A 23798-nucleotide genomic window follows, 5' to 3' on the forward strand; every position below is an offset into this window, starting at 1 on the left:
ACACTTTAACTTTCTTATCATTAAATAATCTGAAAATGCAGGGGCACAAGAGGTGCAGGGTGTCTCATTCAGTTTAGCTGTATCTATCTAATTCAATGCTGAAGTTCATCTGAATTTCTGCTGATAGCGGTCTGGAGGGTTTTCTGTGTATACACATGTATCATTTCCCACCACCTTAAATATGTAAGTGAAAACAGATTGCAAACATACTTCTATGCATATTTTATACATACACTTGTTAACCGGTAAGATATGTTATTCCTTATAGAATAAAAGTTAAAATACGCGGTTGTTCCTGCTTCTGGGTTTGTACTGTAAACATTGCAACCTTTTGAGACATTTTTATTGCAGGTTTTGTCTCTTCATGAAAGGTTTAACCTGTAACATTATTCTTTGCTTGAAGTAAGATTTGAAAAGTACTATGGTTGTCATTACATAAAGATTAATACAGATGCTTACCTAGTTTATTAAGCCAGGAATTATCTAATTTTGGTCCTAAGCTTACTATTTAAGTGAGGTACCCATACATCATATTTTCAAAAGCAACTGCCAATTGCTGCTAGTGGGAGAAAATTAATCCTCATGAGTGCATTTGCATATGCCAGTATTTCTTGAGTGAGGGCTCAATTGCCACTCCCCCTTTTTGGGGGGGGGGTGGGAGCAGGGTTTTGATCCCTTTATACCACCATAATTTAAGATTACACTGGTATCCACGAACTGCATGCAATATATACCCCGGTAACAGTTTTCGTATCCTTAAACATAATAGACTAAATTAATGACATGTTCTTTTGATACCCAGGCATCAGAATATGCAGTAAGAGAGACAATGTTGTGTTAAGGGTGAATAACCAACCAGCTACGCGTTCCTGAATCCATAATAGCCCTCAAGATCTTAATGTTGCTGCTATTGCCAAAGGGCCAGGAGCCATTTCTATAGTCTTTACTCACTACTGTTTTTCTCATTGACGAAGAATCAGCCGGATCATAAAATAAAATACACATGAGTACATAAGATAACACAATTTACCTGGTGGATTTCTCATGGGTTATAATGGTTTGAGTTTAGGGCTGCCATCGTCCACAAGAGACTGGATAACATTACACACCAGATAATACACTGTCATGTTGCTTCTTTAGGAGCCACTGTCAAGCTTCCTCAGTGAGATGTTCACTTTTTTATTCTGAACTCAGAAGTATCTGTGCACCTTGATTAGAGAGGACACTTCCCATAATTTCAAATCTTGTTTATTTTCAGTTATTTGATAAACTGGAACTACAATGAAACTGAACTCGCACATCCATACCTTCAACATCTTCACGGTGCAGCTTTCATTTTAGTTGGGACTTTGGAAATATAATCCTTAATATAATCCTGCTATGATCCACACTTGCTAAGACAATAGAAGATACTTAGAATATTCTACAAATCCATATTGCAAATCTCAAAGTGCATTTAATATCTCAAAGTAATAATAATTAAATATTGATCCAACTAATTGTGTGAAATCATATGCATTTTTCCTCTTCAAAATGAATGTAGCAAGCAAAACTATTTCGACTGTCTCTATATTTTTAGATATACATGTACAGATGCCGGTGCATATATAATCTACTACCCTACTACTTTCCTATTGATGTTTAAATATTCAAATATAGATGTATTTTCCTTAAAAAAAAACCGACCACAAAAACAACAGCAAACCCTAATATGATACTGTAAACAACGGAGAATGACACAGAGAGGTCTGATAAGGAATTACAGAAATGTGAAGAAACGAAGTAATGGAGAAGGAAAAGAAGTTAAAAATCCATCATACTTCAGAAGAAGAGACGTATGGAAGATACAAACATCTTGAATATTAACCTTGGAACAAAGTCACAGAATCACAGAATCACAGAATATTTGAGGTTGGAAGGCACCACCGTATATCATCTAGTCCAACCTCCCAGCTGAGGCAGGGTCACCTGGAGCACATTGCACCGGGTTGTGTCCAGATGGCTCTTGAGTATCTCCAGGGAAGGAGACTCCACAACCTCTCTGGGCAATGTATTCCAATGCTCAGACACCCTCACAGTAAAGAAGTTCTTCCTCATGTTCAAAGGAGAACTTCCTGTGCTTTAGTTTACGTTTGTTGCTTCTTGTCCTATTGTCTGGCACCACAGAGAAGAGTCTGGACTCATCCTCTTGACACCCTCCCTTCAGGCACTTATATAAATTGACCAGACTCCCCCTGAGCCTTTTCTTCTTTGGGCTGAACAGGCCTATCAGCCTTTCCTCATATGAGAGGTGCTCCAGACCCTTAGTCATTCTAGTATCCCTTTGCTGGACTTGCTCTAGGAGCTCCATGTCTCTCTTGTACCGGGGAACTCAAAACTGGACACAGTTCTCCAGGTGAGGCCTCGCCGGAGCTGAGCAGAGAGGGAGGGTTGCCTCCCTTGAGCTGCTGGCAATGCTCTTCATGATGCAGCCCAGGATACCATTGGCCTTCTTGGCCACAAGGAGACATTGCATGCTCATGGAGAACTAGTTGTCCACCAGGACCCCCAGCTACTTCCCAGCAGGTCGGCCCCCAGCCTGTACTGGTGCATGGGGTTTATTCCTGCCCAGGTGCAGGAGCCTGCACTTGCATGTGTTGAATTTCCAAAGGTTTCTCCCTGCTCATCTCTCCAGCCTGTCCAGATCCTTCTGAATGACAGTGCAGCACTCTGGGGTGTGAGCCTCTCTTCCCACATTTGTATCACCAGCAAACTTGGTGAAGAGGCTCTACCTCTTCACCCAAGTCACTAATGAATAAACTGAACAATACTGGACCTCGTATTGACTCTTGGAGGGGCACCTCTAGTTACAGGTTTCCAGCTAGACTCTGTGCTACTGATCACCATCTTCCGAGACCTGCCATTCAGCCAGTTATCAATCTACCTCACTATTATCACAGCAGTCTTAGCATAAAATCATAGAATAGTTAGGGTTGGAAAGGACCTTAAGTTCATCTAGTTCCAACCCCCCTGCCACGGGCAGGGACACCTCACACTAAACCGTGTCACCCAAGACTCATCCAGTCTGCACTTCCTGAGCTTTCCTATGAGGATGTGATTGGGAGCAATGTTGAATGCTTCGCAAAAATCCTTCCAGCCCCGTTTCTTGTGTGGGCAAATGGCTGAAGAAGGCAAGTGTCTGAAAGTTTAAAAGGTACTGGGTGCTGGTGTGTTTTCTTCATTTGCCCTGTAAGGGAGCAGGAAAGGCCTCTGGGTTTGGGACTAAAGGGTGACTTAATAGCAGGTAGAGTTGTTTCTGGCAAGATATTGTCCCACAGGGTCTGATCACAGAAGGGTGAGACAGGTGCTGGTAGCAGAATCCATTGACAGACTCAGGGAAGTGAAGAACCAGGTCCACCCAGGCAGGAACAAAAGGAGACAAGACCAGAAATAAGACTAAGGAGAAGTTTTCAGATTGAATATTAAATTCATTCAGCAGACAGGGTTAGAAACAATGGACATTTGAGTGAGGCTAGTCAGGGCCAGTAGGTCCTACAGCTGCATCCAGGACCCTGACTTTCTCCTGTGACAGCCATAAAAAACATTATTAAGTAGGAGCTCTCTGTAGGCTTTGCCTAAAGATTTTTAGCCTATTTTAAAAGCTCCTGAATGATTCCAGTTTTCTGGCTAATAGTCTTATCCTTCAGCACAAGTTAGACCTTTCTCCTACTCCGCCTCCTTTTGTGTTTGGATTTGGGATATCCAGCATATAGATAAGGAAAACTAATTCCCAACACCACTGGTTTGTTCTCCATCTGTCACCTTGCTCCCTCATGCTGTGACTAACTGAACTGCCAGACATCTCTGTGACACACGGCCAAGCAGGGTAGCTTGGCAAACAGCTAAAAACTGTAGGATTACAATCGAATACATTTGTTTTTGTTTATGTTGTTACTGTTTTGATGGTGGTAGTGATGGTATTACTTTTGTTTTGTTTTTCTTGTTATCACTGCTATTTCTAACAAATGTATTTGCCAAAATCTGCTGTCAGTCCTTACAAATGTCAACCACTATCCACTGTAAACTTTCCAGAGGAGAAGTCTAGGAGGATTTACGCTGTATTTCTGACAAAGACAGAATTATTTGCTGCTGAGTGGATGATTTTCTTAGTCTTTCTTTCTGTCACTTGCTCTTTTTTTAACTTGATTCAAAGGTAAACTTGATTGACCTTGAATGCAAATTCAGTTACTTAATACTGAATACATTAAACGTCTTTTCATGTTACCTGTGTCCATTGGCTTTTAAATCCTGAAAATGTCTATATGATTAGAGCATTGCCTATACAAACACTCTGTATCGGTAGATGTTATCTGTTACGAATACCTATGTAATAGACATTGCATTGCAAGAATTTCACTTGCTCAATCTAGTTTTTTTAGGCAATAAAAAAGTTCTCTCTGGCACAGAAAGGAGTGTATACTGCTGACACTAACAGATGTATGATGACGACAAGGTACTGAGATATTCTTTGGGAAATAAAGACCTGTCCTCACTTATTCTTATATAGGAGTTAAAGCTATTATGCAACAGAGCATGCAGATTTTGAAAATTCAGGAAGTCTAAAAGGTTGTTTTTCAGAACACTCAGTTTTGCATATGTATGGTGGCATATTTTGTACTAGAGATGGAATTATAACCTCTATTTATACTCCAGATACTACACCTATACAAACCACTGAGATAGCAGCTTCAGGAAAAACTTGCCTTTTTTTTCAAAACCAAAAAAAACCAACCCAAACAAAAAAAAAAAAAAAACAACAAAAAAATCTCAGGTGTCTCTGGGTTTTCAGTTCAACACATGATTGAAAGAAATTTAATAAAAATTTTCTTCCCTTTGCAAATCAGCTCACAGCTCCTCATCTTTCAATTTTTGTCTTTTCCAGAGTTTAACAAGATTACTCAACAACAGCAAATCAATAACAAAGTAATTTTCCTCTGCTCTGTTTGAGGTAAAGGTTTATGATGTCCTCTTTATTTTATCCCAGAAGGTCCAGCTAAAGCTTAACTCTCTTGCTTTGCAGCTCAAAGCAAAACCTCTGGGAAGCAGGAATCCTGTAGTTCCTTACACTGCAAAGCTTCTATGGGAATTTCTAATTCCTCATCTGCTTAAAGAGGGCTGCTGCTTTCAGAGCTGTAATGTTTTATGATTTTAAGAGACTGCTTAGACCAGTTCCGCAAACGAAATAGGTGATTCCAGCAAAACATAGTTTCTATCAGGCTGTAGGTGGCCTATAATAAGCTATGGCATTTGCTTGATCATAGTCTGACTATACCTACCTATACATGGATTTGACCATATAACTGCAGATGAAGTTTATTTCTCTGATTGAATCAATCTATGATTTTATTATACTAAGTCCATTGTAAACAGGGCAGTTATTTTTGGCTAAGTTTAGCTGGCCCACTAAAGTATCACAGAAGACGGATATTACAGTCAGTACAAGGACTGTGCAACCAGAATAGGGGAGTGAAAGAAATGGAACTGATTCTTCTGATAACCAAACAGCAGCTGCCAGGGTTGGTTCAGCTATCTTCTTGATTACATTTGCAATCAATTAAAGTATCTGATATTTTACAAGCTCCTAATTCCTAACAAACACAGCTTTTGTAAGTTCATAAACACAGACCAATACTGAATCAGCACTGAAGAACCTGGCTTTGAAATCAAATTGAATAAATACTCTCATGTTACATAATAACTTAGTTAACATATAACTTAAAAAAAGCTTAAAATGTTGCAATGGACTAGTTGTGGCATTAGATATCTTTTTGCTGCTTCTGTTAAAAAAAATGGGAAGTTTGGTAAAACTACTAAATATGGCTAAGATACAAGCTTTTCAAAGGATCAGTTCACCTACACTTTGCCAGAGGTGTGTGTCTCAGCTATACCTTCTCTAAACATCCCAGTTGCAGTAACCATGTTTTTCCTTGGGTTGGCATGATTTGACCATGACTTTCCATTCACTTCTGCTCTCTGAATCCCTCATGATTGCGCATGATTTGTACAGCCATGATCCTGCAGCTCTGGCCAAAGTACCATGCAATTATGCTGGTAAAGCACAATGCTCCATGAACATACTTTTTCCTTTAGCAGAACTCTTTAACATAACAATGAGCCTCAGCTATTTCAGGAATTTGTTATTTACCGTGGTATGGTGAGGCAAAATCCTGAGTCAGGTGGAGAAGGAGCAATGCTCAGACTTTCAGAGCAACTGGAAAGGCAGACTGCAGCAACAAGCTAAAAAATGCATCATGGGCTACCTACTTTACAAACCACAGTCAACAGGAAATGTGAGTCACTGTCAGTATGGTTTATATGGAAGGAGTGTGATAGAATAAGAAACTAGTGAGAACAGATCAAGACAGGACTGACCAGAGATGAAGAGTAAGAGAAATGAACTGAGGGGGAGTTAGGAATAATAGTATGTGTAGTACTGGAAAAAAAAACCAAACCAAAAAAACAATAAAAATCAAATAACTATCTGCTAAATGAGACATGTGTCCTAGGGAAAAAACAGTGACTTTAAACATTCTAAAAATATGCTCTAATGCATGTGTCTAGAGACTAGATTAAACCTACAAAGGAAATCCTAACTCTTCATTTCATAATTTTTAGTGTTTCATTTTCTTTGGATGTAAAATAGACCAGAAAGGTCAGAATCTGTAACTAAAATAACATAGTAGTATACAGTGATGGGGAAGCTGAGAAATCCAAGATGCTACTAAAAATTTGCTGTATTTTAATGTAATGATGACATAGAAAAGACCCACCATCTCACAGAATATTCTCATTACAGCCATTCCCCCAGAGAATTACATGGCAAAATGTTAATGGGTGAACAGAGGGACTTGGAATTTCCATAGTACTAGCATCTGAAAATTATATAGCTTTGTTATTACACCTGCTCTTATAAAACACTATACTTGTTACCCATGGATTAATGTGAAATGTGTATCTTAACTTTCCAATGAAAGTAGTAAGAGCAGTCTGTTAACTGACTTAATTAAGAGCAGTATGTTGATTTATTACTGTAGCAATGAGGACATTAGAGCTCACCATTGGCACACAGTGCCAGTATATTAGCCTGCCTATGTGCAAATATTTAAAATGTATCTCTGCTGTGCTTACGTTTACCAATTGCAAAATGTCATTATGCAACTCTGTCTCTGGCAATCCTTTAAAAAAGCTGAAATAAATAATTGGATCAACTCACCCTCACTTTTTACTTGATTCAGGTTAACATAAACCAGAAACAAGGTCTCTGAAAATTTTGCAGAGGGCAAGAGCACCATCACACTTCCTCATCTGAATGACGGCATTTATAAAACAGGGTACCACCACAGTAACCTCTGCCACATGATCATAAAGAGCTTCCAGAAACAAAACCCCATGATCCTCCTTGCTGCTGCAACAGAACGCTTGCTCCCTGTTGATAAACATCAACTCTATGATAAAATTAAAAGACAGAAATTGGTTTTTCCAAAGAAACAGTATGGGCTCATTTATAGGGAAAACACTGAGCAAGGAGCATTGACTAATACTGTACAATCTGTACATTCTTGCTTAAGCAATTTTAATCAAGGTAAGCAGTATGGACTGTTAAATGGGACTGGGTACTCAGAAGCTCCTAGATTAATAAAATGCAATAGTGGCAACAAAATACAATGAATATATTCTTTCTGCTTTCCTTATAATATCACATTGTCATATACAAAATAACCAAAGAATTAAACTCAGATCATCCATTATTAAGAAGCAGATAGGAGAACCTACAAAGTGTTGATCTTCCATTTCCGTAAGGTCCAGGAATTGCTCATGATAGCACACAATTTGAACAGCCACGATCCTGCTGATCAGTACCAAGTAATATATGTCATATTTTTTTAAGAAGCAATCCAGGAGGTTTCTCGACTGTGTGTCTCGACACAACTTCCTTCTGCAAGCAATAAAGGAGCCGACGAGGAGAGGTGCCCTGCTTGACCTCGTGTTCACCAACAGGGAAGGGCTCATTGGAAATGTGACTCTCCAGGGAAGTCCTGGATGCAGTGATCACGAGATGGTCGAATTTGAGGTCCTCAGGACAGTGAGAAGAGCGTGCAGTAAGCTCACTGCCCTGGACTTCAAGAGAGCAGACTTTGGCCTCTTCAGGAACCTGCTTAGCAAGGTTCCATGGGATATAGCCCTAGAGGGTAAGGGGGCTCAAGACTCTTGGTTAACATTCAAGGATCACATGCTACAAGCTCAGGAGTGTTGCATCCTGACCAGAGGGAAGTGCAGCAGGAGGGCCAGGAGACCTCCTTGGATGGATAAGGAGCTGTTGAGGAAAATCCACAGGAACAAAGAGGCTTATAAAAGGTGGAAACAAGGACAGGTGGCCTGGGATGAATACAGGCATGTTGTCAGGGTAGTTAGAGACCAAGTTAGGAAAGTTAAGGCCCAATTGGAGCTAAACTTGGCAAGGGATGTTAAAGATAATAGGAAGGGATTTTATAGGTATGTAGCGGCTAAAAAACAGACTAAGGACAATGTAGGGCCCCTCCGGAAGCTTTCGGGAGAACTGGCTACACAGGACTTGGAGAAGGCTGAGGTTCTGAATGGCTTCTTTGCCACAGTCTTCACTGGCAAAGGCTCTGACCACAGCACCCAAGTCTTGGAAGGCAGACGCAGGGACTGTGAAAACCTAGACCTTGGGCCCGATGTAGGAGAGGATCTGGTTAGAGACCATCTTAAGAACCTGAATGTGCACAAGTCCATGGGACCTGATGAAATCCATCCGCGGGTCCTGAAGGAGCTGGTAAATGAAGTTGCAAAGCCACTGCCATCATATTTGAAAAATCATGGCAGACAGGTGAAGTTCCTGATGACTGGGAAAAGGGAAATATAACCCCCATTTTCAAGAAGGGGAAAATGGATGACCTGGGGAATTACAGACCAGTCAGTCTCACCTCTGTGCCTGGCAAAATCTGGGAGCATATTCTCCTGGAAGGCATGCTAAGGCACATGAAAAACAACAAGGTGCTTGGTGACAGCCAGCATGGCTTTACTAGGGGGAAATCCTGCCTGACCAATTTGGTGGCCTTCTATGACAGGGCTACAGAAGTGATGGACAGGGGTGGAGCAGCTGATGTCATCTACCTGGACTTGTGCAAAGCGTTCGACACTGTCCCACATGACAACCTTGTCTCTAAATTGGAGAGACATCAATTTGATAGGTGGACCACTCGGTGGTTAAAGAACTGGCTGGATGGTCGCACTCAGTGTTGGGACTGGTCTTGTTTGATATCTTTGTCGCTGACATGGACAATGGAATTGAGTGTGCCCTCAGCAAGTTTGCCGATGACACCAAGCTGTGTGGTTCTGTTGATACACTGAAGGGAAGGAATGCCATTCAGAGGGACCTTGACACGCTTGTGAGGTGGGCTGATGCCAACCTCATGAAGTTTAACCATGCCAAGTGCAAGGTCCTACAGCTGGGTGGGAGCAATCCCAGGCACAGCTACAGGTTGGGCAAAAAGGAAATTCATGGTAGTCCTGCAGAGAAGGACTTGGGGGTGTTAGTCAATGAGAAAATGAACATGAGCCAGCAGTGTGCACTCACAGCCCAGAAAGCCAACCGTATCCTGGGCTGCATCAAAAGGAGTGTGACCAGCAGGTCGAAGGAGGTGATCCTGCCCCTCTACTCTGCTCTCCTGAGACCTCACTTTGGAGCATTGTGTGCAGTTCTGGTGTCCTCAACATAAAAAGGACATGGAACTGTTAGAACAAGTCCAGAAGAGGGCCACGAGGATGATCAGGGGACTGGAGCACCTCCCATATGAAGACAAGCTGAGAAAGTTGGGGCTGTTCAGCCTGGAGAAGAGAAGGCTGCGTGGAGACCTCATAGCAGCCTTCCAGTATCTGAAGGGGGCCTATAGGGATGCTGGGGAGGGACTCTTCATTAGGAACTGTAGTGATAGGACAAGGGGTAATGGGTTAAAACTTAAACAGGGGAAGTTTAGGTTGGATATAAGGAAGAAATTCTTTACTGTTAGGGTGGTGAGGCACTGGAATGGGTTGCCCAGGGAGGTTGTGAATGCTCCATCCCTCGCAGTGTTCAAGAACAGGTTGGATAAAGCCTTGGGTGATATGGTTTAGTGTGAGGTGTCCCTGCCCATGGCAGGGGGGTTGGAACTAGATGATCTTGAGGTCCTTTCCAATCCTAACTATTCTATGATTAAGGACTTCTGTTTATAAACTAGCCTGAACATTTCAGCAATTATTACACAGAAAATAATAGGAGAAATCAAATAGACAATAGATGAAATAATTGCATGGAGCTAGAGATTTTAAAGCAGTATAATGATCTGAAAATAAAGAGTAATTGATCTATGAAAACATATATGAATAGCAAAATTTATTAACAGAATAATTAAATATTCAATAAAATAGATTATTGTCCAGTGAAAAATGGAGAATTTACAACAACCTGCTTAACTAAATAAAATTTGAGAGTTACATCTTCAAGGATTCTGTTTCCTTGTAAGACAATTTTACTCATCTGATGTTTTAGTCCCATGCAGAAGTCAGTTCAGACACATCCTTTATAAGAACACAAAACATTTCACGACTCTCTCTGTGGATACCTGCATAAACTTATTTGCTGACCTATAAAATGTGAAGTAAACTATTTACTAGCAAATAATCTAAACTTGATTATTTCTTTTTCCAGTTCACAAGAATAAGGTTCTTCATAATCTTTTTGCTTAAGACCCAATAGAGGCCAACATACTGTCAGTCGTGCAAGTGTACTTAACAGAGAACACAAAACACTTCGCAAGAAGTAAAAAGTTAATGTAAAATTCAATCTCCCTTGTGTCCCCCAATCCAAGTCCTCCTATGTTCGTGTCTGTCCCTCCTCCCTGATGATCCAGTCATATTTCAGTGCATGCTTGTCTGCCTTGCAGAATTTGGTGAACTTTTGATAGCAGATTTAGAAGCAGAACATTTAGATTGTAAACTACTTCTTGTACACTTGTTAGAGGTTGAATAAATCCTAACTCTCTTCATGATCCTTGCCTTGAGATGCATCCCAGGATTCTCCTTTGCTGGTTTTAGAGGGCTTCAGGGACCTAACAGGCCACAGAAAGGCCATTGGCATGGAGTGAGGGAGGGCTTTTAGTGGGAGGGGATCTGCCAGTTTCTTTGGAAAGTAAATATTATCAGCATGCATTTGGGCTTGTGAAAGTACAGAGTGTAAAATCTGAGTGTCATTGCATTGAGTCAGAGATATATACAAATAGTTCACAGAGCTGTAATGGATACCATGCCAGTTTTAAAAATTATGATAAGCAGTGAGTGAGACATTTGTTTCACAGAATAGAAATAACAATGAAAAGCATGATTTTAATGTTGACCTTATTTCAGACTTGGTCCCTTTTGTTCTGAATTGTGACTAATATTTTGTGCTTTAGTTTATCCAGAACTGTTGAATGACCTCAAATTTTAGTTTAACAGGTTCAGAATTGGCATTTAGTAGGGGGTACAATTATTCCTATTTATTAGTGAAGTGTTTTTTACCTCTTTACTCCACAAATATCTCTGAAAATAAAATCATAACCATCTTATCCTACATAGCTCCGATGCTTTTTCTAATAACTCATATTTTATTTTAAGTCATTTCACTCCCATACAAATAGAGTACACACTACCACTAGTTTTTACTTTATATGAAATAGAATATTCTCTTTGTAGATAGTTGCCAACATATTCTCCCTGCTTCCTCCCAGTAACAAAAAATTAGCTGAGTGTCTCCCTTCCCATGATGATCTACATGACAAGTGCAATTTGTTTTCCATGCTTTTATACCTTTATATTATTTTGTAATGGACATGGTTATATTGTTCTACCTCTTTTTAGCCATCTAGATCAGTTAAGCAGTCCAAGTGCTGGTGTCAGAGCCCAATGAAACAAATGTGTTTCAGCTTCTCACAACTCAAGAGAGGTTTATCAGAGTGTACAGTTGTCTAACTATGCAAGATCGAGACTTTTCCTTTGGGGTGAATTTTCTTCTACCAGTGATCATGACTTTTGGTAAAACACATGTACCTATGAAACAGACTTGAATGTACTTTGAAGTTTGCTGAGCTTCAGAGGACAAAAAAACAGCCAGAAAAAATAGTAAAAATTGCCATGTGATAAAAACAGATACTGTGGAGAGGTGAAGAGTCAGCTAGGAAAGAAAGGGATTTAATATTTGTACATTTCTACTCAAGATAACGGGAAGGATACTGAAAAAAAATCAAATCCTTTTTCTTTCTGGAATAAATTCTGCCAAAATGGGAAAATGGCAAACTTTTCCTATAATTAGTGCTTTTGTGCAGGGATACCAGATTGGTGCTCCAAGCTCTGTTCAGGCTTGCAATCAGCAGCTACACCACATGGCAGCAGGCAGGAACCCAGAAATCAGATGATTTCACAAACTTGCCTTCCATCCTTGAGCTGGTAAAATGAATGTATTGGTGTGTTTCAGAGAGCCTAGCTTCTAGAAAATGTAATTATCCTTTTCTTAATTCTGTTATTTTTACCCTTATACCTTTCATTTTTCCTCTTCATTTCTCCATTCTGCCCTGCTGTCCTATTTTCCTTTAGTTTTCTTCAAAGTTTCCTTTTAGAGTGGCTTTCCCCTTGCTCTGTTATTTCCTTTGCTTAACGACATCTATCTTCTTTCCTCCTTCTTATAGGTAGAAATGCCAGTCTGACACCCTAATGAGCACAACTGTGCACTCTTTGTTTACATTTCATCTTTTGTTTTTATATATCTTCACATATAAGCTACTCTCTGGCTCCCATTTTATTTTTTAAATTCTGTGCATCAAAATAATGGCACTGATTGAGCCACCTTTTTTTCTTCAAAACCATAGGCATGAATTTTAATGCACATGGGTCTCTCTTTGCATTTAAAAACTCCTTATATAATAAGCAATACCTAGCAAGAGTAGTTATGATTGCTACCTTCCTATTCTGTTAGGGGTGGTATTACATTTCACTAGTACCCTATTATTTGAGAAAAACAGACTTACTGTCCTACTGTACTATAATATTGTACTGATACATCAGCATGGCTTTTTTTAAAGTTATCTGTAAGTCATCTGTTGTTAAGACATTAATAACCTTATCTTTAGCACTGCACTATGTCACTGTTGTCACGAAAGAGAAAGCTTTCCTCCATTTTTTTCCATCTCTTTTTCTCCTGTTTTCCTTTGTGGATTTCCTCTGCGTTCCTTAAATGATGAACCATTTCATCTTGCTAATCATGCAGAGAACACTCTTTCTTGTTCTGCACTGGTTTTCTGTTTACTTAATGAGCTTGATCAATTAACAAGGAAGTCTAGTAAATGGTGAGAGTGCCTCAAAGTGAAGAAGTGGGAAGCAACAAGTCATTAGATCCACAAATGTTACCTATTGAAACTGCAGTCTTAGTGTTACAATTTCAATTACTAAAAAAAATTGTATAGTTTAGTCACCTGAACAGACACCTGAAGTGTCTTTCAATAGTTTTGTCTGGAGTGGGGAAAACGGACTTCATTTTACAGGAGTTTTTATTTTGCCAGAGTCAGGTCCACAATCACTTGATTTTCATTCTTTGCAAAACCATCAACCTGGAAAAATTTACATAAAAGACAGATGAAAATATGTACAAGTCACTCAAGATTTCTTTCTTTCTTTGCTTGTTAATCTATTTTACTTATTTTTTTTTTTTACACTATTCCTATCCCAAAAGGAAGGTAAATATATAAGGCAGGTTCATGCCAATACACTGGAGCAGACAGTTTCACAGCTTCATAAAATGTAAACCACAGTTTCACTAGCTTTTACACTGCCAATTAGTGTAGTAGGATGATCACTGTGGATCTGATGAGTGTCCAATAGTGACACTCCCAAGAGCTGGTTGCCACAGCTTTCAGACCTAACCTGTATTTTATTTTGCAATGGAATAGGTGAATGTAGCTCCTCCTGGAAATGCTGGGGCAAGGTCCTGGAATAATTTGAGTAAGTTTTATGAGTTACCACTGCCTTGCCAGTGTTCCGTCTGATTCTAAACTTGATTTCCTTTCTTTTTCTGTCTTCCTCCTCCATTTTTCCCCTCTGTTTTACCAGGTTTCTTGTGTGTCTGCAATTGCAAATAAGCAGCTATTTTGCAGGGTACAGTAACTGTTATTACAGAGGACTGTTCACAGCAATTAACAGAGAAGAATGCTGGTGTTGTAGGATGCTAGAGAAGATGGGAAGCTCACAGCAGCCCTTTTAATTTCTGTATAGATTCAAAGCATATCCATGTGATATCTTTCTCAGCAAGAACATCAAAAAAAAGGAAGAGAAAAAAAAAGTATTTCTACAGCTGGATACAGATAGCAGTGCTTTTTCTAAAGAATATGGAACTTCCCAAAATGCATTTTAAACTGGAAAGCAGAGAAGTAGTCTTCAAGTACGACAGGACTTAGCTTCCTTTTATTCAGTTGTGGTTGCAGGGTGTGAGACTTTTCATTAATCATATTTCTTAAGAATATCTCCCATATTGGTCAGGCAGTCTAACTGCTTTAATTTGAAGTAAAAATGATTCAGAAAAGTGTTATTTCAAATTTATTTTTGAACTTTGTAAAAAGAGTTTAAGAAACAAGAAAATGAAAAGTTGTACTAATAAAAGGATGCATGCAAGAACTGATGCATAGTGAGAACTACCTAAGCAGTGATGGCTTGAACTGATCAACATTGAAAATGAGAGATCTCACATACTCTTCTGTTCATACCAGGTGCCTAGTGCTTTTGTGACATCTCTGTGCACTGAAAGGCTCCTCCTATGTACTGATTCAATCTCCTAATTTGTCAGAAAATGATTCTTTTTTTTTATCATGTGATTAATAAGCTGATAGTGCTCAGATAGGGGGTTAGTCTAGTAAATTCCAAAAAGCTCATGCAAGGTAAGTAATAGAAGCAAGTCTGTGGGGTTGTGAGCATGTAAAAGAAATGTGATCTCATCTCAGTAGGAGCAAACTGTGAATTGACCTAAGCTGTGCTAGAAGAAATAGCCTGTATTCAACAGAACACCAGTCACTGCCCATAGCATTTAGGAGCAGACAGCAAACGATGGCATTGTACACTGTCAAAAGGCACAGCCTCTGTTTGATTATGCCTTTGAAATGCATAGAACATCATGTTTTGTTATCAAGCTTCATGGCTTGCATTTGTGTTTTAGTAATCTTAGTGTTGTATCCCAATCGTGTTACTTCACCAGTGCTATGATTAAGTTAGGCACACAGTTCACCCCCCATCTTCTTCCCCAAGGTAAATACTTTTCATAGTGCTAGTCTGGGGCTGAAAGAGTACTTTAGAATGTTTACTGTGATACCATGTACCGTTTCCTAATCTGTCACCCTACTTACATTGTTGGCTCCTCTGTCACTGTTTCCTTCCTGGTTTTTGTTACACTAAAATTACATTCGAGCATCTATTTGGAGCACATACTCTTCTGTACCTGCTGTAGCTGTCTGATACAGCTTTATTTCTAATATTGGTAAAGACTTTGTAAAAATGTGGGTATATTTTTCCTTTTTGTTATTCGTTTCAGTATCAATGAAGCCAATTAATTGCATGGATGTCATGCCAAAGAACAGTTTGGCTCAGTGCCTCTGACTTCTAGCTGTTAAGAACCATTCTTTCTTTAAGCCATGATGATCAGACCAAAAGAAAGTAATTGCACAGAAGCCATCAGAAATTGAAAAATGGGGATTATCTGGCGCCACAGCTCACAAAAGAATTAACAGACAACATTGCATGACCCAAACCATTTCACCATCTGTACTTTGCAACACATGGAAGAGCACACTGAAGTGATAAAAGAGATACAAAGAAAAAGGAATAAAAGACATGTTAGCTGAGGCTCAGCTGGAAAAGATTATTGCTTGTAGCAAAAGGCTCCGAGCATAAATTATGAATTTGCTTCTTCCAAAAATCAAATTAAAGGTGTGAGCACAGTAACGCTAACACAGCAGTGTGTGCTTTCCAGATTCTGCATAGCCAGCTGGCTTACTCCTTTAATTGAAGATCAAATTTGAGATTCTCGTCCTATAATTAATTCTATGATGTCCTATGATTTTGATCTGGTTAAAAAATTGGAAGCTATGCCAGCTGTGCAAGTCCCAGAAAAATGGGTTTGTCCCAAAACTAAAACCAACCAACCAACCAAACAAAAAAATTCCACTTTCTGCATTCTTGTTTCACTATTCATCTTCATCTTGTCATTATCCTGGGACTGTTTTTTCACATATAAAACTCTCAAATCTCAGTGAAGTCACATGGGTCTGCAGAGAAAATGGGCAGATACTGTGCTTAAATCTCTTCTCAGAGGGTAATTCCAGAAGTAATCGAAAATTTTGTCAGGATTTTTATTTCTATCCATGATAGAGGGACTGACTTCTGCTTTGAATAAATCTCACTGAGGAACAAATTGAAATTTAGAACTAAACTGGTACTCTGCTACATTTTGCACATTTGGTCGAAAAGGTAGAAGTGCAAGAGAACTAAGCTGATGAATGACTTCAATTTTTTGTGGAACTTCTGATTCTTTCTTATCTTTCCTTGGATGACCTCTAGATTGGAACTGTCGCTGATGTCATTCAAGTAAAAAACCTTGGACTATTGCCTCTGGAAATGTCATCATAACTGTGGACAGATATTTGAAAGCCCCTTTATGTCTTAAGCAGAAAAATAAAATAAAATTAAGAACTTGCTCTTTGGAAATGTTACATGTTGATATATGTCAGGTCAAAATCCAGAAGGCGAATATATATATATATATTCCACCACTGCAGTGGGGGATAAGACAACAAAACCCTTCAAATTTCACTCCCCCGTCCAAAATAATTGTTTTTGCAGAAACCTGTCCTACTGCAGTACTAACCTGGCACAGGAGGGTTTAAAATCTCTAAAGAGGATTGGGAGTTCACACAGGAAGGAAGAGTAATGTGACTGAAAATAAGATATGCAATGGGTATACACAAAAGGAGTTATAAAAAGCAAACAACATAAGAAGCTGTTTTTTTTTTAAATGCTATGAGAATAAAAATACCAGAAAAAAGATTTTCAGGAGTGTTCATATACTCCTTTTTAAAAAACATTCACAATATACTCACCGAGTGCATGTGTTTCCCTTTATAACGTGTGAATCATCTGTATCAGCCTGCAACTAGTATGTATTCCATGACTGCATTTAGTTTTTTCCATTTAACAAAGTCACCTGATAAAGTCAAAATGCTCAAGATGAGAGTAATACTCTACACGTCAGAAACTTTATTGGTTTAATCTTTGTTTGATTCCAGTGCAGCAAAAGCTACTCTTCACTGTTTTACACATTAAAAAAAACCAACATAAAAGCCTCTCAGTCAAGTATCAGATGATGTTAGTAAGAATATTTCCTGACTCCCTCAGCTACTCTGATGTTGTAGGTATCATTATAGCACTATGAATGGGATGGATACCTGAGTTTAAAGACAACAAAGTCTACATGACCCATCACACGGGAGGCCAAAACCATACTAATCTTTAAGAGCTGCTTGGCTGATACATTTCAAATCTTCAAGGGCTCTGAATTCATGTTGCTTCTCAGAGCTGTGACAGCACCAGTGCTTTGAATTTCATTAAAGCAAATAATAACAAAAAAAAGAACTGTGCAGATTTCTATGCTGACAATAAAGCAATTAAATTATAAAGTACCCAGCTAAAGTAAAAATTTACTTCAGTGTTTAGTTATATTAACACTCAAAATGACTGATATTTAAAACTTCAAGTGTAACAAGATTTATTAATTTAATGTTCAGTCTGACTACTTAGACATCACAACTTATATACTAAAGGATTCTGCATATAGAAGCTGAAGTTAGCTTAAAGTTTTACTGTTGAAACTTGTCATGGGTTCAGCCGTGGCAGTCATTTTTCTCCTTCTTGTAGCTGGTGCAGGGCTGTGTTTTGACTTCTGGGCTGGGAACAGTTGCTTGATAGCGAGCATGTTTTGAGGGTGTTTTTGTTCAGGGCCTTTGTTTTTGTTCAAGGCACGTGTTCTGCCGGGGAGGAGGGGAGGCCGGGAGGAAGGAGAGACAGGACACCTGACCCAGATTAGCCAATGAGGTATTCCATACCATAGCACGTCATGCCCAGGATGCATACTGGGAGAGAGAGAGCAGGAGGGGTGGAGCTCTGGAGGAAAATGGAGGAGGGAGCATGCGGTGCTCGGCCAGGCAGGGTGGAGTGAGTTATGGGTCGGTGGCTGGTGGGTTTTGTATTCTTTTCGCTTGTTATGGGCTGTATCATTACTATTGTGTTATGCCTTAGCTATTAAACCGTTCTTATCTCAATCCGTGGGGGCTACATTCTTTGGATTTTCCTTCCTAACTCTCCGGGAGTAGGGGGACTTGGTTTAAACCACGACATTTTTTGGTGCCCAACGTGGGGCTCGAGGGTTTGAGATAAGAACAGATCTGAGCGGATTTATGGTCTCTTGTCACAATGCTGATTTATTGGCTCCTTGAGGTTTTTTTCTGAATCTCGCGGTTTCGGGATTTTGCCTGGTACTTTGTGTATGGATTGGATGTGTTTGTGTTTGTCGATCATGGGGCTTGGGCTAAAGCTTTTGTTTCACTGTACTTTGTGTCGGAGGCTTGTAATACAGTGGGGCTCTGGCAGCAGGGGGGGATGGATGTGGCCGTGGCTACGGACTTGTACCAGGCCGTCCCCCTGCTCTTCACCGTCCTTGTCCTTATCCTCGTCGTCGTCTGCGTGGAGCTGCATGAAGCCAGGAAGGAGCGGCCCTGGGAGCTGCCGGCAGCTGAGGCTGCCAGGGAGAGCGGCACGGGGAGCCAAACGGCTGTGACAGAGCAGCGGGAGCAGGTGGGGGAGGAGCGAAGCAGGGTGGTAGCTGAGCAGTGGGACCAGGCAGCGGGGGAGGTGAGTCCCGCGGCCGTTCCCAACCCCCCAACGGCCGAGAGTGTCCCCCGGAAGTCACCCGCCGAGTCCCAGCAGGATGCAGGAGACCACGCAGCATTTCCCAGCAAGGCAGAGAAGGAAGATCCGGACTCAGGAGAAGAGAAGCTGGTGGTGGAAGAGAAGAACTGGCAAGCAGGGCAGCTACATCAGCCCCAATCACAAAAGTTAAGCAGAGTCAGGTTTGGGACTTGTCTAAGGTTAGACAAGTACATAGGAGCACCAGGAGACTGTCCCCAAGGCTGGACAGTCATGAGTGGCAGGACATGTGGGACAGTATGGCCAAGTATCTGATCCACTGGGCCCCTCCAGTGCTTTGGAAGCATTGGAAGTGGAAGGCAGCTGTATGGAGTCCCCAGCAGCAAGCTGTAGAACTGCTGAAGGGGATGGTGAATGATTTTGAGCCTGGTGGGCCCAGATACTTCAGGCCATCAGTCCAGAGATGCAACATAGAGATGTCTCATGATTGAGGGGTGGACTTAAGAGTGATGGTGTATTGAAAATGTGGGATCTGGGCATGACGTGAATGGTATGGAATAAGGGGTGGATAATGTCATGGGTTCAGCCGTGGCAGTCATTTTTCTCCTTCTTGTAGCTGGTGCAGGGCTGTGTTTTGACTTCTGGGCTGGGAACAGTTGCTTGATAGCGAGCATGTTTTGAGGGTGTTTTTGTTCAGGGCCTTTGTTTTTGTTCAAGGCACGTGTTCTGCCGGGGAGGAGGGGAGGCCGGGAGGAAGGAGAGACAGGACACCTGACCCAGATTAGCCAATGAGGTATTCCATACCATAGCACGTCATGCCCAGGATGCATACTGGGAGAGAGAGAGCAGGAGGGGTGGAGCTCTGGAGGAAAATGGAGGAGGGAGCACGCGGTGCTGCTGGGCAGGGTGGAGTGAGTTATGGGTCGGTGGCTGGTGGGGTGTTGTATTCTTTTCGCTTGTTATGGGCTGTATCATTATTATTTGTGTTATGCCTTAGCTATTAAACCGTTCTTATCTCAATCCGTGGGGGCTACATTCTTTGGATTTTCCTTCCTAACTCTCCGGGAGTAGGGGGACTTGGTTTAAACCATGACAAAACTGAATTATTTTACGTTTGAATCAAGATCTCAAAGGCATAAATGAGAATTCTGGCTCTGTATTCCTTTCTTCTACAAATGCCAGCCTTTTATGTGTCCCTGTAAGATGCTACAATTTAGATTTTTTTGTGAACAAACAGAAGTGTGCAACTCCTAGTTTTTACAAATTGCATTCTATTTCCATTTTCTCAAGAATTTTAAACCCAGTGCAAACCCTTATGATCATAGAAGCACTAGACTTTCCCTTCAAGTTGGCTTTTCTCAGTGAACTTGAGGCAGTCAGATCCATCGTACACTAGGACTCTCTTCCCTTGAATAAGGTAAGTTTGATGACTGTTCCCTGCACTAGGCCAACAGACATCTTTTGATTCGAAAAGGTTGCTAAAGTGTTAGTTTCTTCACTGCTTTTTGAAAAAAAAATACAGTAGTTAATACAAACCAATTTATCATCATGGTTTCAAATCACTTAAATAAATCTCACACGCTAAAATAGACTGCTAATCCCTTCATGATATCCTGCAGTCAGTACTTGCCCAGTTAGTGTTTAGTGTTTCTTCTTGGCTCCTCTGCTGCCTTTCATAAGCAGAGAAATACACTTCGAGACAACAGCAAAAAACCCTCTCTTATTTACCCTCTCAGTTAAAAAGGATAGAGTGCATCTCTGAATGAGGCTTTATAAAGGAATCTAATCCATTTTTCTCAGTTCAGCTCTCCCATCAGCTGTGAAAAAGGACAGTGAAGTTAAACAGCATTTGTTTGCAGGCTTATGTTTTCCACAGTCTGAGTGGGTTCAGTGGATAGTCTACAGAGGGTAAGTTTATGTTTCCAATGCAAGCAGTTAGATTGCTTACAGAGCCAATCTTTACTGTCTTTCCGTTAGTCTTAGTCGTTCTTTGTGCGGAAGACGCGCAAAAGCTCATGGACAAAACAAACAGAAGATATAGACTGCCACCTATCGCGTCCTGAGATAAAATACGGTTTCTGAGTACAGCAAAAGAACATGCTGGCAATCTAGTGACAGAACAAAAGGTAACAGGGCAGAACTTGCTCTACTAAGCACTGTTTAATGCACTCCATTAGAGTTCTGGCTGGCTTCAATTCAGTGCTCCAGCCACCTCTGTCACTTTCCCAATAAAAAGGCTTTATTTTCCTCCAACATACAACTTTCTAACTGTGACATGCCTTGACTCTATGCCTAATATATAACTAGAAAAAGTTTTCAGTGGATACTGGCATCAACAAATCAAACTCATAGCAGGTATAGAGTACCTGAATGCCATATTTAATTATAAGACGTATTTGCATTCTTTTTAGGGTAAGCTAACTCACATAATTATTTCATTTATTTACAGTAGAGGGTAAGAAAAAAATTCTGCTTTCTTTGTCTTGTTAGAATATTCATATTCACCTTGTAATTATCCCAGGATTGTCCATTATGCATATTAAACTTAAAACTCAGTGAGATCACATAGATGTTACTGACAAAATGGTCAGATATCATAGAAGTTGTGACCTAAAATGCTACTAAAAATAGGTCAAACAACTAGCTGTACTGAAAGCAATACAACTTCACTGACACAGAGGTGAGACAAGGTGACCTGATTATGTATTGTTAATTTCTTATTCGGGTCACACAACAGTACAATCACGATCCTTGTCCACCTGCCTCATACTAGTGGAAATTAGCATTACATTTCTCATAAAACTGAAAGCAAGAACATGCCCAAAGAAAAATCTAGTGTAACCAAATAATGCAATGTTATTTAACGTTTGCTCTTAGATACTAATGAACCCTTGACTGCTCTTCAACTGAGCTGAGCTGGCTGGGAGATCAGAATCTGGCCTCTGAGATCTGACGTCTTGGTAGACTTGCAGTGCAGTATTCCAGCAGTATTGTCCTGCATGGCCCAAGGGTATCCTTTAGCCAATATGCCTAGCATTTCTATGGTATCCTGACAGTTTTCAAGTGAAAAAGAATATTGGCTGAAACACTATCTGAACTGGTAAGCTTTTTAATTAAAGTGATCAGTATTAAATACAAGAAGGTTTCCTTTGCATTTAACATAAAGCATGCCATGGTTTAATCCCAGTAGGCAGTTAAGCACCACACCCCAGTGAGATGGCAGGGAGAATTGGAAAAGCAAAAGTGAGAACACTCATGGACTGAAATAAAGACAGTTTAAGAGGTAAAGTAAAAACCACAAGTGTAAGCAAGGCAAACCAAGGAATTAATTCCCTACTTCCCATTGGCAGGCATGTTCAGCCCTCTCCAGGAAATCAGTGCTCCTTTGTGTCTAGCAGTGCTTCTTGCTCCCTTGGGAAGACAAACACCATCATTCCTAATGCCCCCCCCCCCCCCCTTCTTTTTCTTCCCCCTGGTCTATATTCTGAGCATGACAACATACAGTGTGGAATATCTCTTTGATCAGTGTCAGCTGTCCTGCCTGTGTCACCTCCCAACTTCTCATGCACCCCCAGCCTACTTGCTGGTGGGGTGGGAGGCAGAACAGACCTTGATGTTGTGTAAGCACTGCTCAGCCATAACAAAAACATCCCTGTGGGATCAATGCTGCTTCCAGCACAAGTCCAAAACATAGCCCCATGCTACTATGAAGACAATTTATTCCATCCAGCCAAAACCAGCACAGATGTCTAAAACAAATGCAGCAAAAATAAATACTCATTGTGAATTCTCAAGTCAGAAGTTGTATTTATGTCTGGCCTTTGCAACAGGGCAGAGATATTCTGGCAATTCTACCTCAAGCCAATAACTTCTGAGCCAGACCACCTGAGATATATTTTGGCTGGAATAAAAGGACCTTAATGGAAGGAGGCTGCCTACCGACTATACCCTTCGGTAATTTGTATTGTTACTGTTTTTGTTGTACATTATTCCCAGTTAAAATATGCCTAACTTCATGTTCATGCCACTGAAATGTTTAGCAGCTACAAAGTTTGTAAGTGAATGAACTTCTAGAAAACTAAGTGATACAAGCTTACATACTGCTATTAACATGTTTAATATGAAAACATGATAAAAAAAAGTAAAATTGACAAAAGATACATAGTTTAAAACACCTCTGCTTCCTCTGGTACCTAACATTACTAAACTGAACACTATTAATTAAACATACAGGTTACAGAAAGTTTTAGTCTGGAATACATACAACACTTAGGTCCTGATTTGTAGCTCAATGCAGTATAACGGAAATCACAGCGACCTGCACAGTCTAGAGAGTAGTATCAGGAACACGGCAAAATCATTGCCAGCAGCTTGTCTTTGCTTCTGGTGTTTGCTGCCATCTCATGGGCTTTGAACAGCATTGCAGTGGAATTCTGCAAGAACTTCTGCCTCCAAAGTGACCTTACTTTTTAGGTAGCTATGCTACTGTCATGTTAAGCAAACACATCGCTAAATTCTGACAAGATTTCTTAAATCACTGCTACACAATATGAAACCTGACGGCATAGAATCATAGAATAGTTAAGGTTGGAAAGGACCTCAAGATCATCTAGTTCCAACCCCCCTGCCATGGGCAGGGACACCTCACACTAAACCATATCACCCAAGGCTTCATCCAACCTGGCCTTGAACACTGCCAGGGATGGAGCATTCACAACCTCCCTGGAAAACCCATTCCAGTGCCTCACTGTCAACGCAGGAGTCCCGGA

This window comes from Melopsittacus undulatus, chromosome Z (genome assembly GCF_012275295.1).
Source record: "Melopsittacus undulatus isolate bMelUnd1 chromosome Z, bMelUnd1.mat.Z, whole genome shotgun sequence".
Lineage (NCBI taxonomy): Eukaryota > Metazoa > Chordata > Aves > Psittaciformes > Psittaculidae > Melopsittacus > Melopsittacus undulatus.